Here is a 15,043-nt window from a genome sequence, read left to right as displayed (position 1 = left end):
AGAATTGTTGCTGGCTGGGCGATGGAGGATGGATCCAGGTTGGATCAATGGCATCCTATTTCCATGCAAAAGCTGAGGGATATTTTGGGGGTTTTGAATTCTGCTTTTCCTGTTGGGAGGGCTGATAGTATAGATGATTCTTCTCCTGAAAAACAACTATATCATGATTGCAGGCACACCTGCACTATGTAGACCAGGGTGGCCGAGTGGTTAAGGCGTTGGACTTAAGATCCAATGGACATGTGTCTGCGTGGGTTCGAGCCGCACTCCTGGTATATCATTTTTTCTCTCCCGTGACACTGTTCATTTCAATTTCACGCACTTTTCAGTTGCTCCTGATTATTATTAAAATAAGAGCTACATATAAAATCTGCATATCGATTAACGTGTATTTTTCTACCCCCAAAAAAGTAAACGCCTTGTATTGTACATTTCTCTTTGAAACTTAGTAACCTTTTGTTGCAGGTTGTATTACAGTATGCTTTTTCGTTTATTATAGGTGACTTATTTGTTTATGATACCTGACTTAATGCTTTCCATTTGGTGCATAAGGAATTACAAAATCTCTCTACCAGGAGTGGGGCTTGAACCCACGTGGACACATGTCCATTGGATCTTAAGTCCAACGCCTTAACCACTCGGCCATCCTGGTACCTGCGCAGGAAAGGGCAACAACATGGCACTTATTATAGATATCAAGAGTGCTCACTGTGTGACATTGAGCTTTCTATATATATATATATTTTCATATCTATATATTTTATCAGGTTACGCAAAACACATTTCAGGAATACAAGGTAATGTCATGCCTCTCCTCTATAAAACGTGCATGTACTTAATAAAAAAAAAAATACAACCATACCTATCAAACATGTTTAAGATTATCAGCGTGTAGGACGAAAAAAGGTGCGCTTTTTTCACACCGTTTTTGTCACATGTCCTATTAAATATGTCTGCAAATTGACGTTAGTCTTAAGAAATATCACACTAACCCCTTTTCAAGACTCAAAACTACACTTCACACAATCTAACACACTTTGGGACAGATTTACAAGGCCCTTGCGGCCCTTAGCGCTACATTTGCAGAATTTATTTTGCCGCAAATGTGAAGATCATAGGCCACTACCATAGCAAAATATTTACAAGGTGGCGCAAGCTAGGTTTGCGCCAACTTGTTAACACTTTGCGCCACATCATGCATAATATATGCATGATGTGTGCAAAGGCGGCGTTCCCTTGTTAGAGAGTGGGCGCGCTCGTTCCTCACCTGACAGGTTGCTTTTTGAGGAAGGTGTCTCTGGGGCTGGTGTTGTAGCCAAGAGCGAACTCTTGACTCCGCGTGGGTTGCTTCGTCTGCCGCACTGCACGGGAATGGCTGGGAGGCATAGAGTTGGCAGTAGAGGAAGCGGTGTGGTGGGGAAGGGTCAGGCATAATTTATACAAGGTGGGCGTTCGCCCATTAGGGAGCCCGAAAAAATGGCGCAAGGCAATCTAAGAGATTTCCTTGCGCCATTTGTTTTACACTTTCAACGCCTACTCAGAGGAGGCGTTAAAAGGGGGAATACCATTATTTATAATGGGCCCCTATGTACTCTGCAAGATTAGTCCCAAAATGATGGCGCTACTCTTGCAGAGTACATCAATAGCGTAAAAAATATAACGCTAATGCCCCTACCCTGTGCCATGGTGCGCCGTATTATTATATATATAGCTCACACATGGTGGCGGTACAGGGGCGTTAAGGGGTGCAAGGAACGTGGCGCTGCACCGGCAGAGCCACTTTCCTTAAATCTGCCCCTTTGTGTTTGTCTCGGAGCAACAGGTGGTTTATAATTTTGACACAAGTGAGGTCAATTTCAATAGAGTCCAGCAATTACAGGAAGATGGGCATAGCTTTGTCAGGGGTGAGCTTAAGAAAGCACACCCTGGGGCGGCTAAAGCATTTTTGGGGTGTGACAGCTCTTTTGGGCTTCGCAGCTCAGGAGGACGAACCATGCCAAAGGACGTCATGAAAAATAAGACAACAGCGGAGATGCCGGTAAAGGTCTGGGCACCTTTAAAATGCCGGTCATAAGAGAGGGTTGCATCCAGAGCGATCAAGCCGACTACAAGGGAGTGGCCTGGTGAATCATTTGATTTATGGTACAATCACGGCTTCAAGATCCCAGCTATCAGCCAAGGTGCTGTCTCGTTGGCTTCGGGGCTCATTTTGCATGATGAATTGATGGATTACGATGACGACCAGGAGACTAAGGAGGGGGAGAATTGTGAGGGTGGGGATGAGACTGCGGGGAAGGAGATGCAGCAAAGAAATTAGGTGAGCTGTTCTAACAGAGGAAAGAGTTTTGGTGTGTTTCAGGATTTGCCCCCTTTGATGGTGCAGCGTAATCGGAAAGTCAAGACGAATAATCAGGTACCTGCAAGTGGTTTCATTCAAAAAAGGTGAGACACAGGCTGCTGTGGCTATGGGGTGTGAAGAGTTAAGCATGAAGGTAGTGTGTTTGGTGTCTGTAACAGTGGGTAATACCCTTTTGCGTTAGCATAAGGAAGTTTGGGTAGATTGAGTGGGAAAGATGATGCAAATAATGAAGCAGTTAAAGATGCAGACAATGTCCATTTGGGGGGGCTGTGAACAAAAAAGTCGGAGTCAATGATGGTAAGTCAGAGGCAAGTGGTGAGGAGGCTTCTAAGGCAGAGCCAGGTAAGGAAAAAGGAAACTCAGGTGAGGGTAGTGTAAAAAGTAAAAAGTTGCCATATATGGGGTTGTTCTTGCCTTTGGGGGCGCATCTCACCCAAGCCATGAAGGAAAACATTTGTAAAGGTGAGTTTGTAGATGTTTTTAAATTATTACATAGAGAAGTGTGGGCTAAGGAAGGGTCAAAGGAGGAGGAATGGGAATTAGCTAGGAGGCCGAAAGTTCCCACTACCCTTGAGAATTGGATGTCAGTATTCTTAATCATTGCTAGCGTTTATTGTGAGAGGCATCCGGAGCGTTGTATTTCTCTAATAAAATACATGCACGTTTTTAGGTGGGCTCAAATAGACTATGGTGGTTTTGGATGTTTTAGATATAATGAAGAACTTAGAGCCCAGATGGCATTATTTCCAGATAAAGAATGGTGAGATATTTATAATGAGCTTTGGATGCAATGGTTGTGTACTTCCAAGAATGCCTCAGCGTTACACACAGCTAGTGGTCTTCTGGTTCCTTACAAGCCCTTTCAGGGGCATCCCAACCAATCTAGGGTGGGTAGTTTCACAAGAGCTCAGTTCCCACAGAATGGATCTTGTTGGTCCTTCAACAGAGGGTCATGCACACGACTCCAGTGCAAGTTCATGCACAATTGCTCCAATTGCAGGGGCAAACATCCATTGGTGCAATGTTTTGGAGGGATGCAATGGGGATGGAAGGCTAATGCAGGTAGAGGTGGTGATAGGGGAAGGGGTCGGATGCAGCAGATGGTGGGAAAAGGGCCCTTCTCCTAATAAATTAGATATTTTGTTTTATTGGTTGCAGTTTTATCCGAGGCGTGAGGAGGCCAAGTTACTGTACTAGAGTTTTCTTGAGGGTTTCAAGCTATGTTATCAAGGTCATAGAAGACAGAGAAAAAATTTGAAATCTGCAGTTGAGAATACGGAAGTGGTGAGAAAGAAATTGAGGACGGAATTGGAGGCTGGCAGAATGGTGGGTCCATGGGATACCTGGCCAATTCATAACTTAACAATTTCACCACTGGGTGTTGTGCCTAAAACACAACAAGGTGAGTTTAGATTGATTCATCATCTATCGTGGGCTGCAGGGGAGTCAGTTAATGATTTAATTGCACATGAAGACTCCATAGTGCATTGCACATCAGTGGAAGAGGCAATTAAGTTGGTAAGGGCTTGTGGAAGGAAGGCACAAATGGCAAAGTTAGACATTCAATCTGTCTTTTGACTATTGCCGGTACATCCTGAGGATTTTTCATTGTTGGGTCTTTAATCTGAGGATTCTATATTTGTGGATATAATGTTGCCAATGGGCTGTTCTGTTTCTTGTTCCCTGTTTGAAACTTGTAGTTGTTTTTTGCAGTGGTTTTTCCAACAGAAGACTGGGCTCGGGCATGTCACGAACTACCTAGGTGACTCTTTTCTGATGGGCTTGCAGTGATCCAATGAATGTAAAAAAGGGTTAATTGAATTTCAGAAGTGTATGGAGGAGATGGAAGTACCTTTGGCTCCGGATAAGACTGAAGGCCCTGCTATATTGAACTCAGAGAAATCTGAGGTACGGTTTCCGGTGGATAAGTGCAAAAGTTGATTTCTCTGTTGGAGGAGGCTGTTTCCACGGATAAGCTGGAGTTACAGCAGGTGCAAGCCTTATTGGGTTCTTTGAAGTTTGCGTGCCGTGTGGTGAGAGTTGGTAGAGCTCTTTGTAGGTGCTTTGGTTTTTCAGTCAAAGGTGCTGTTTTACCTCATCCCAGAATTCGGCTTAAAGAGGTTATCAATGCTGACTTCAGAATGTTGGTTTCTTTCCAGCAAAGTAATAATGGTGTTAACATGTTGACGGTTGAGGATGAATGGTTATGGCAAGTTCAAATTTCTTCTGATGATTCGGGAGCCCATGGTTTGGTTTTCTGAGATGGTGATTGGACTGCTGAGTCATGGCCGGATTCTTGGAGAGAGGCACACCATAGCATTTCGTTTCTGGAGTTTTTTTCCATTTGATGGTTGCTTTAGTGTTGTGTGGTAACCTTTTAGCAAACAGGCGAGTGGTTTTTAATGTGGATAGCCAAACAGTTGTTAATTTAGTCAATTCACAGAAGGCTCGAGATGAAAAAGTTTTGAAGTTGTTGCGTTTATTTTTGCTTCATTGTCTGAAATTCAATATTTTGTTTAAGAGTCAGTATGTTCCAGGTGTGAATAATGATATCACTGATGGGCTATCTCGTTCACAGTGGCAGAGATTCGGTGTACTGGTGCCGGGAGCAGATTTGCTTAAAACGGCTTTGACGGTGGACCTTTGGGAGCTGGGAATCTAAGGATGTTACAATTGATTTGTCAGTCCATTGCTCCATCTACTTTGAGGTCATATGGCAAGGCCTAGGCAGAATTTATTGAGTCTGGTGCATTGAGGAGGTATGAGGGACCTTACATGTCACGGTATAGGAGGGAGGATGGAGTCCGCTTCATTATGACACATATTGACCTAGGATTGGCGGTGGTGGCTATAACAGGGAAGATGTCAGGTATTAAATTTTTTGGTCAGTACTTTTGGGATTATGATACCATGGAAGGAGAAATGTGTAGGAGAATTGTTGCTGGCTGGGCGATGGAGGATGGATCCAGGTTGGATCAATGGCATCCTATTTCCATGCAAAAGCTGAGGGATATTTTGGGGGTTTTGAATTCTGCTTTTCCTGTTGGGAGGGCTGATAGTATAGATGATTCTTCTCCTGAAAAACAACTATATCATGATTGCAGGCACACCTGCATTATGTAGACCAGGGTGGCCGAGTGGTTAAGGCGTTGGACTTAAGATCCAATGGACATGTTTCTGCGTGGGTTCGAGCCCCACTCCTGGTATATCATTTTTTCTCTCCCGTGACACTGTTCATTTCAATTTCACGCACTTTTCAGTTGCTCCTGATTATTATTAAAATAAGAGCTACATATAAAATCTTCATATCGATTAACGTGTATTTTTCTACCCCCAAAAAAGTAAACGCCTTGTATTGTACATTTCTCTTTGAAACTTAGTAACCTTTTGTTGCAGGTTGTATTACAGTATGCTTTTTCGTTTATTATAGGTGACTTATTTGTTTATGATACCTGACTTAATGCTTTCCATTTGGTGCATAAGGAATTACAAAATCTCTCTACCAGGAGTTGGGCTTGAACCCACGTGGACACATGTCCATTGGATCTTAAGTCCAACGCCTTAACCACTCACCCATCTTGGTACCTGTGCAGGAAAGGGCAACAACATGGCACTTATTATAGATATCAAGAGTGCTCACTGTGTGACATTGAGCTTTCTATATATATATATATTTTCATATCTATATATTTTATCAGGTTACGCAAAACACATTTCAGGAATACAAGGTAAAGTCATGCCTCTCCTCTATAAAACGTGCATGTACTTAATAAAAAAAAAAATACAACCATACCTATCAAACATGTTTAAGATTATCAGCGTGTAGGGCGAAAAAAGGTGCGCTTTTTTCACACCGTTTTTGTCACATGTCCTATTAAATATGTCTGCAAATTGACGTTAATCTTAAGAAATATCACACTAACCCCTTTTCAAGACTCAAAACTTCACTTCACACAATCTAAAACACTTTGGGACAGATTTACAAGGCCCTTGCGGCCCTTAGCGCTACATTTGCAGAATTTATTTTGCCGCAAATGTGAAGATCATAGGCCACTACCATAGCAAAATATTTACAAGGTGGCGCAAGCTAGGTTTGCGCCAACTTGTTAACACTTTGCGCCACATCATGCATAATATATGCATGATGTGTGCAAAGGCGGCGTTCCCTTGTTAGAGAGTGGGCACGCTCCTTCCTCACCTGACAGGTTGCTTTTTGAGGAGGGTGTCTCTGGGGCTGGTGTTGTAGCCAAGAGCGAACTCTTGACTCCGCGTGGGTCGCTTCGTTTGCCGCACTGCACGGGAATGGCTGGGAGGCATAGAGTTGGCAGTAGAGGAAGCGGTGTGGTGGGGAAGGGTCAGGCATAATTTATACAAGGTGGGCGTTCGCCCATTAGGGAGCCCGAAAAAATGGCGCAAGGCAATCTAAGAGATTTCCTTGCGCCATTTGTTTTACACTTTCAACGCCTACTCAGAGGAGGCGTTAAAAGGGGGAATACCATTATTTATAATGGGCCCCTATGTACTCTGCAAGATTAGTCCCAAAATGATGGCGCTACTCTTGCAGAGTACATCAATAGCGTAAAAAATATAACGCTAATGCCCCTACCCTGTGCCATGGTGCGCCGTATTATTATATATATAGCTCACACATGGTGGCGGTACAGGGGCGTTAAGGGGTGCAAGGAACGTGGCGCTGCACCGGCAGAGCCACTTTCCTTAAATCTACCCCTTTGTGTTTGTCTCGGAGCAACAGGTGGTTTATAATTTTGACACAAGTGAGGTCAATTTCAATAGAGTCCAGCAATTACAGGAAGATGGGCATAGCTTTGTCAGGGGTGAGCTTAAGAAAGCACACCCTGGGGCGGCTGAAGCATTTTTGGGGTGTGACAGCTCTTTTGGGCTTCGCAGCTCAGGAGGACGAACCATGCCAAAGGACGTCATGAAAAATAAGACAACAGCGGAGATGCCGGTAAAGGTCTGGGCACCTTTAAAATGCCGGTCATAAGAGAGGGTTGCATCCAGAGCGATCAACCCGACTACAAGGGAGTGGCCTGGTGAATCATTTGATTTATGGTACAATCACGGCTTCAAGATCCCAGCTATCAGCCAAGGTGCTGTCTCGTTGGCTTCGGGGCTCATTTTGCATGATGAATTGATGGATTACGATGACGACCAGGAGACTAAGGAGGGGGAGAATTGTGAGGGTGGGGATGAGACTGCGGGGAAGGAGATGCAGCAAAGAAATTAGGTGAGCTGTTCTAACAGAGGAAAGAGTTTTGGTGTGTTTCAGGATTTGCCCCCTTTGATGGTGCAGCGTAATCGGAAAGTCAAGACGAATAATCAGGTACCTGCAAGTGGTTTCATTCAAAAAAGGTGAGACATAGGCTGCTGTGGCTATGGGGTGTGAAGAGTTAAGCATGAAGGTAGTGTGTTTGGTGTCTGTAACAGTGGGTAATACCCTTTTGCGTTAGCATAAGGAAGTTTGGGTAGATTGAGTGGGAAAGATGATGCAAATAATGAAGCAGTTAAAGATGCAGACAATGTCCATTTGGGGGGGCTGTGAACAAAAAAGTCGGAGTCAATGATGGTAAGTCAGAGGCAAGTGGTGAGGAGGCTTCTAAGGCAGAGCCAGGTAAGGAAAAAGGAAACTCAGGTGAGGGTAGTGTAAAAAGTAAAAAGTTGCCATATATGGGGTTGTTCTTCCCTTTGGGGGCGCATCTCACCCAAGCCATGAAGGAAAACATTTGTAAAGGTGAGTTTGTTGATGTTTTTAAATTATTACATAGAGAAGTGTGGGCTAAGGAAGGGTCAAAGGAGGAGGAATGGGAATTAGCTAGGAGGCCGAAAGTTCCCACTACCCTTGAGAATTGGATGTCAGTATTCTTAATCATTGCTAGCGTTTATTGTGAGAGGCATCCGGAGCGTTGTATTTCTCTAATAAAATACATGCACGTTTTTAGGTGGGCTCAAATAGACTATGGTGGTTTTGGATGTTTTAGATATAATGAAGAACTTAGAGCCCAGATGGCATTATTTCCAGATAAAGAATGGTGAGATATTTATAATGAGCTTTGGATGCAATGGTTGTGTACTTCCAAGAATGCCTCAGCGTTACACACAGCTAGTGGTCTTCTGGTTCCTTACAAGCCCTTTCAGGGGCATCCCAACCAATCTAGGGTGGGTAGTTTCACAAGAGCTCAGTTCCCACAGAATGGATCTTGTTGGTCCTTCAACAGAGGGTCATGCACACGACTCCAGTGCAAGTTCATGCACAATTGCTCCAATTGCAGGGGCAAACATCCATTGGTGCAATGTTTTGGAGGGATGCAATGGGGATGGAAGGCTAATGCAGGTAGAGGTGGTGATAGGGGAAGGGGTCGGATGCAGCAGATGGTGGGAAAAGGGCCCTTCTCCTAATAAATTAGATATTTTGTTTTATTGGTTGCAGTTTTATCCGAGGCGTGAGGAGGCCAAGTTACTGTACTAGAGTTTTCTTGAGGGTTTCAAGCTATGTTATCAAGGTCATAGAAGACAGAGAAAAAATTTGAAATCTGCAGTTGAGAATACGGAAGTGGTGAGAAAGAAATTGAGGACGGAATTGGAGGCTGGCAGAATGGTGGGTCCATGGGATACCTGGCCAATTCATAACTTAACAATTTCACCACTGGGTGTTGTGCCTAAAACACAACAAGGTGAGTTTAGATTGATTCATCATCTATCGTGGGCTGCAGGGGAGTCAGTTAATGATTTAATTGCACATGAAGACTCCATAGTGCATTGCACATCAGTGGAAGAGGCAATTAAGTTGGTAAGGGCTTGTGGAAGGAAGGCACAAATGGCAAAGTTAGACATTCAATCTGTCTTTTGACTATTGCCGGTACATCCTGAGGATTTTTCATTGTTGGGTCTTTAATCTGAGGATTCTATATTTGTGGATATAATGTTGCCAATGGGCTGTTCTGTTTCTTGTTCCCTGTTTGAAACTTGTAGTTGTTTTTTGCAGTGGTTTTTCCAACAGAAGACTGGGCTCGGGCATGTCACGAACTACCTAGGTGACTCTTTTCTGATGGGCTTGCAGTGATCCAATGAATGTAAAAAAGGGTTAATTGAATTTCAGAAGTGTATGGAGGAGATGGAAGTACCTTTGGCTCCGGATAAGACTGAAGGCCCTGCTATATTGAACTCAGAGAAATCTGAGGTACGGTTTCCGGTGGATAAGTGCAAAAGTTGATTTCTCTGTTGGAGGAGGCTGTTTCCACGGATAAGCTGGAGTTACAGCAGGTGCAAGCCTTATTGGGTTCTTTGAAGTTTGCGTGCCGTGTGGTGAAAGTTGGTAGAGCTCTTTGTAGGTGCCTTGGTTTTTCAGTCAAAGGTGCTGTTTTACCTCATCCCAGAATTCGGCTTAAAGAGGTCATCAATGCTGACTTCAGAATGTTGGTTTCTTTCCAGCAAATTAATAATGGTGTTAACATGTTGACGGTTGAGGATGAATGGTAATGGCAAGTTCAAATTTTTTCAGATGATTCAGGAGCCTATGGTTTGGTTTTCGGAGATGGTGATTGGACTGCTGAGTCATGGCCGGATTCTTGGAGAGAGGCACACCATAGCATTTCGTTTCTGGAGTTTTTTTCCATTTGATGGTTGCTTTAGTGTTGTGTGGTAACCTTTTAGCAAACAGGCGAGTGGTTTTTAATGTGGATAGCCAAACAGTTGTTAATTTAGTCAATTCACAGAAGGCTCGAGATGAAAAAGTTTTGAAGTTGTTGCGTTTATTTTTGCTTCATTGTCTGAAATTCAATATTTTGTTTAAGGGTCAGTATGTTCCAGGTGTGAATAATGATATCACTGATGGGCTATCTCGTTCACAGTGGCAGAGATTCGGTGTACTGGTGCCGGGAGCAGATTTGCTTAAAACGGCTTTGACGGTGGACCTTTGGGAGCTGGGAATCTAAGGATGTTACAATTGATTCGTCAGTCCATTGCTCCATCTACTTTGAGGTCATATGGCAAGGCCTAGGCAGAATTTATTGAGTCTGGTGCATTGAGGAGGTATGAGGGACCTTACATGTCACGGTATAGGAGGGAGGATGGAGTCCGCTTCATTATGACACATATTGACCTAGGATTGGCGGTGGTGGCTATAACAGGGAAGATTGCAGGTATTACATTTTTTGGTCAGTACTTTTGGGATTATGATACCATGGAAGGAGAAATGTGTAGGAGAATTGTTGCTGGCTGGGCGATGGAGGATGGATCCAGGTTGGATCAATGGCATCCTATTTCCATGCAAAAGCTGAGGGATATTTTGGGGGTTTTGAATTCTGCTTTTCCTGTTGGGAGGGCTGATAGTATAGATGATTCTTCTCCTGAAAAACAACTATATCATGATTGCAGGCACACTTGCATTATGTAGACCAGGGTGGCCGAGTGGTTAAGGCGTTGGACTTAAGATCCAATGGACATGTTTCTGCGTGGGTTTAAGCCCCACTCCTGGTATATCATTTTTTATCTCCCGTGACACTGTTCATTTCAATTTCACGCACTTTTCAGTTGCTCCTGATTATTATTAAAATAAGAGCTACATATAAAATCTTCATATCGATTAACATGTATTTTTCTACCCCCAAAAAAGTAAACACCTTGTATTGTACATTTCTCTTTGAAACTTAGTAACCTTTTGTTGCAGGTTGTATTACAGTATGCTTTTTCGTTTATTATAGGTGACTTATTTGTTTATGATACCTGACTTAATGCTTTCCATTTGGTGCATAAGGAATTACAAAATCTCTCTACCAGGAGTGGGGCTTGAACCCACGTGGACACATGTCCATTGGATCTTAAGTCCAACGCCTTAACCACTCGGCCATCCTGGTACCTGTGCAGGAAAGGGCAACAACATGGCACTTATTATAGATATCAAGAGTGCTCACTGTGTGACATTGAGCTTTCTATATATATATATATTTTCATATCTATATATTTTATCAGGTTACGCAAAACACATTTCAGGAATACAAGGTAAAGTCATGCCTCTCCTCTATAAAACGTGCATGTACTTAATAAAAAAAAAAATACAACCATACCTATCAAACATGTTTAAGATTATCAGCGTGTAGGACGAAAAAAGGTGCGCTTTTTTCACACCGTTTTTGTCACATGTCCTATTAAATATGTCTGCAAATTGACGTTAATCTTAAGAAATATCACACTAACCCCTTTTCAAGACTCAAAACTACACTTCACACAATCTAAAACACTTTGGGACAGATTTACAAGGCCCTTGCGGCCCTTAGCGCTACATTTGCAGAATTTATTTTGCCGCAAATGTGAAGATCATAGGCCATTACCATAGCAAAATATTTACAAGGTGGCGCAAGCTAGGTTTGCGCCAACTTGTTAACACTTTGCGCCACATCATGCATAATATATGCATGATGTGTGCAAAGGCGGCGTTCCCTTGTTAGAGAGTGGGCACGCTCGTTCCTAACCTGACAGGTTGCTTTTTGAGGAGGGTGTCTCTGGGGCTGGTGTTGTAGCCAAGAGCCAACTCTTGACTCCGCGTGGGTCGCTACGTTTGCCGTACTGCACGGGAATGGCTGGGAGGCATAGAGTTGGCAGTAGAGGAAGCGGTGTGGTGGGGAAGGGTCAGGCATAATTTATACAAGGTGGGCGTTCGCCCATTAGGGAGCCCGAAAAAATGGCGCAAGGCAATCTAAGAGATTTCCTTGCGCCATTTGTTTTACACTTTCAACGCCTACTCAGAGGAGGCGTTAAAAGGGGGAATACCATTATTTATAATGGGCCCCTATGTACTCTGCAAGATTAGTCCCAAAATGATGGCGCTACTCTTGCAGAGTACATCAATAGCGTAAAAAATATAACGCTAATGCCCCTACCCTGTGCCATGGTGCGCCGTATTATTATATATATAGCTCACACATGGTGGCGGTACAGGGGCGTTAAGGGGTGCAAGGAACGTGGCGCTGCACCGGCAGAGCCACTTTCCTTAAATCTGCCCCTTTGTGTTTGTCTCGGAGCAACAGGTGGTTTATAATTTTGACACAAGTGAGGTCAATTTCAATAGAGTCCAGCAATTACAGGAAGATGGGCATAGCTTTGTCAGGGGTGAGCTTAAGAAAGCACACCCTGGGGCGGCTGAAGCATTTTTGGGGTGTGACAGCTCCTTTGGGCTTCGCAGCTCAGGAGGACGAACCATGCCAAAGGACGTCATGAAAAATAAGACAACAGCGGAGATGCCGGTAAAGGTCTGGGCACCTTTAAAATGCCGGTCATAAGAGAGGGTTGCATCCAGAGCGATCAACCCGACTACAAGGGAGTGGCCTGGTGAATCATTTGATTTATGGTACAATCACGGCTTCAAGATCCCAGCTATCAGCCAAGGTGCTGTCTCGTTGGCTTCGGGGCTCATTTTGCATGATGAATTGATGGATTACGATGACGACCAGGAGACTAAGGAGGGGGAGAATTGTGAGGGTGGGGATGAGACTGCGGGGAAGGAGATGCAGCAAATAAATTAGGTGAGCTGTTCTAACAGAGGAAAGAGTTTTGGTGTGTTTCAGGATTTGCCCCCTTTGATGGTGCAGCGTAATCGGAAAGTCAAGACGAATAATCAGGTACCTGCAAGTGGTTTCATTAAAAAAAGGTGAGACACAGGCTGCTGTGGCTATGGGGTGTGAAGAGTTAAGCATGAAGGTAGTGTGTTTGGTGTCTGTAACAGTGGGTAATACCCTTTTGCGTTAGCATAAGGAAGTTTGGGTAGATTGAGTGGGAAAGATGATGCAAATAATGAAGCAGTTAAAGATGCAGACAATGTCCATTTGGGGGGCTGTGAACAAAAAAGTCGGAGTCAATGATGGTAAGTCAGAGGCAAGTGGTGAGGAGGCTTCTAAGGCAGAGCCAGGTAAGGAAAAAGGAAACTCAGGTGAGGGTAGTGCAAAAAGTAAAAAGTTGCCATATATGGGGTTGTTCTTGCCTTTGGGGGCGCATCTCACCCAAGCCATGAAGGAAAACATTTGTAAAGGTGAGTTTGTTGATGTTTTTAAATTATTACATAGAGAAGTGTGGGCTAACGAAGGGTCAAAGGAGGAGGAATGGGAATTAGCTAGGAGGCCGAAAGTTCCCACTACCCTTGAGAATTGGATGTCAGTATTCTTAATCATTGCTAGCGTTTATTGTGAGAGGCATCCGGAGCGTTGTATTTCTCTATTAAAATACATGTACGTTTTTAGGTGGGCTCAAATAGACTATGGTGGTTTTGGATGTTTTAGATATAATGAAGAACTTAGAGCCCAGATGGCATTATTTCCAGATAAAGAATGGTGAGATATTTATAATGAGCTTTGGATGCAATGGTTGTGTACTTCCAAGAATGCCTCAGCGTTACACACAGCTAGTGGTCTTCTGGTTCCTTACAAGCCCTGTCAGGGGCATCCCAACCAATCTAGGGTGGGTAGTTTCACAAGAGCTCAGTTCCCACAGAATGGATCTTGTTGGTCCTTCAACAGAGGGTCATGCACACGACTCCAGTGCAAGTTCATGCACAATTGCTCCAATTGCAGGGGCAAACATCCATTGGTGCAATGTTTTGGAGGGATGCAATGGGGATGGAAGGCTAATGCAGGTAGAGGTGGTGATAGGGGAAGGGGTCGGATGCAGCAGATGGTGGGAAAAGGGCCCTTCTCCTAATAAATTAGATATTTTGTTTTATTGGTTGCAGTTTTATCCGAGGCGTGAGGAGGCCAAGTTACTGTACTAGAGTTTTCTTGAGGGTTTCAAGCTATGTTATCAAGGTCATAGAAGACAGAGAAAAAATTTGAAATCTGCAGTTGAGAATCCGGAAGTGGTGAGAAAGAAATTGAGGATGGAATTGGAGGCTGGCAGAATGGTGGGTCCATGGGATACCTGGCCGATTCATAACTTAACAATTTCACCACTGGGTGTTGTGCCTAAAACACAACAAGGTGAGTTTAGATTGATTCATCATCTATCGTGGGCTGCAGGGGAGTCAGTTAATGATTTAATTGCACATGAAGACTCCATAGTGCATTGCACATCAGTGGAAGAGGCAATTAAGTTGGTAAGGGCTTGTGGAAGGAAGGCACAAATGGCAAAGTTAGACATTCAATCTGTCTTTTGACTATTGCCGGTACATCCTGAGGATTTTTCATTGTTGGGTCTTTAATCTGAGGATTCTATATTTGTGGATATAATGTTGCCAATGGGCTGTTCTGTTTCTTGTTCCCTGTTTGAAACTTGTAGTTGTTTTTTGCAGTGGTTTTTCCAACAGAAGACTGGGCTCGGGCATGTCACGAACTACCTAGGTGACTCTTTTCTGATGGGCTTGCAGTGATCCAATGAATGTAAAAAAGGGTTAATGAATTTCAGAAGTGTATGGAGGAGATGGAAGTACCTTTGGCTCCGGATAAGACTGAAGGCCCTGCTATATTGAACTCAGAGAAATCTGAGGTACGGTTTCCGGTGGATAAGTGCAAAAGTTGATTTCTCTGTTGGAGGAGGCTGTTTCCACGGATAAGCTGGAGTTACAGCAGGTGCAAGCCTTATTGGGTTCTTTGAAGTTTGCGTGCCGTGTGGTGAGAGTTGGTAGAGCTCTTTGTAGGTGCTTTGGTTTTTCAGTCAAAGGTGCTGTTTTACCTCATCCCAGAA

At 43.7% G+C, this 15,043-nt stretch overlaps 5 non-coding genes across 5 annotated transcripts; 3 read left to right on the top strand and 2 right to left on the bottom strand.

Moving 5' to 3' along the window:
- The first annotated feature begins 192 nt into the window (after window positions 1-192).
- Window positions 193-275, top strand: TRNAL-UAA (transfer RNA leucine (anticodon UAA)). Its single transcript has one exon. It is a non-coding gene; the product is annotated as a tRNA-Leu (tRNA).
- Window positions 276-569: 294 nt separating this feature from the next.
- Window positions 570-652, bottom strand: TRNAL-UAA (transfer RNA leucine (anticodon UAA)). Its single transcript has one exon. It is a non-coding gene; the product is annotated as a tRNA-Leu (tRNA).
- Window positions 653-5,482: 4,830 nt separating this feature from the next.
- On the top strand, window positions 5,483-5,565 carry TRNAL-UAA (transfer RNA leucine (anticodon UAA)). Its single transcript has one exon. It is a non-coding gene; the product is annotated as a tRNA-Leu (tRNA).
- A 5,207-nt stretch (window positions 5,566-10,772) lies between these two features.
- TRNAL-UAA (transfer RNA leucine (anticodon UAA)) lies at window positions 10,773-10,855 on the top strand. The gene has a single exon. It is a non-coding gene; the product is annotated as a tRNA-Leu (tRNA).
- Window positions 10,856-11,149: 294 nt separating this feature from the next.
- TRNAL-UAA (transfer RNA leucine (anticodon UAA)) lies at window positions 11,150-11,232 on the bottom strand. The gene has a single exon. It is a non-coding gene; the product is annotated as a tRNA-Leu (tRNA).
- Between the last annotated feature and the right edge of the window lie 3,811 nt (window positions 11,233-15,043).

Source organism: Pleurodeles waltl, chromosome 5 (assembly GCF_031143425.1).
Source record: "Pleurodeles waltl isolate 20211129_DDA chromosome 5, aPleWal1.hap1.20221129, whole genome shotgun sequence".
In the NCBI taxonomy this organism is placed as follows: Eukaryota; Metazoa; Chordata; class Amphibia; order Caudata; family Salamandridae; genus Pleurodeles; species Pleurodeles waltl.
Note: the sequence above shows the minus strand (reverse complement) of the source record. Positions and strands in the feature narration are given on the sequence as shown.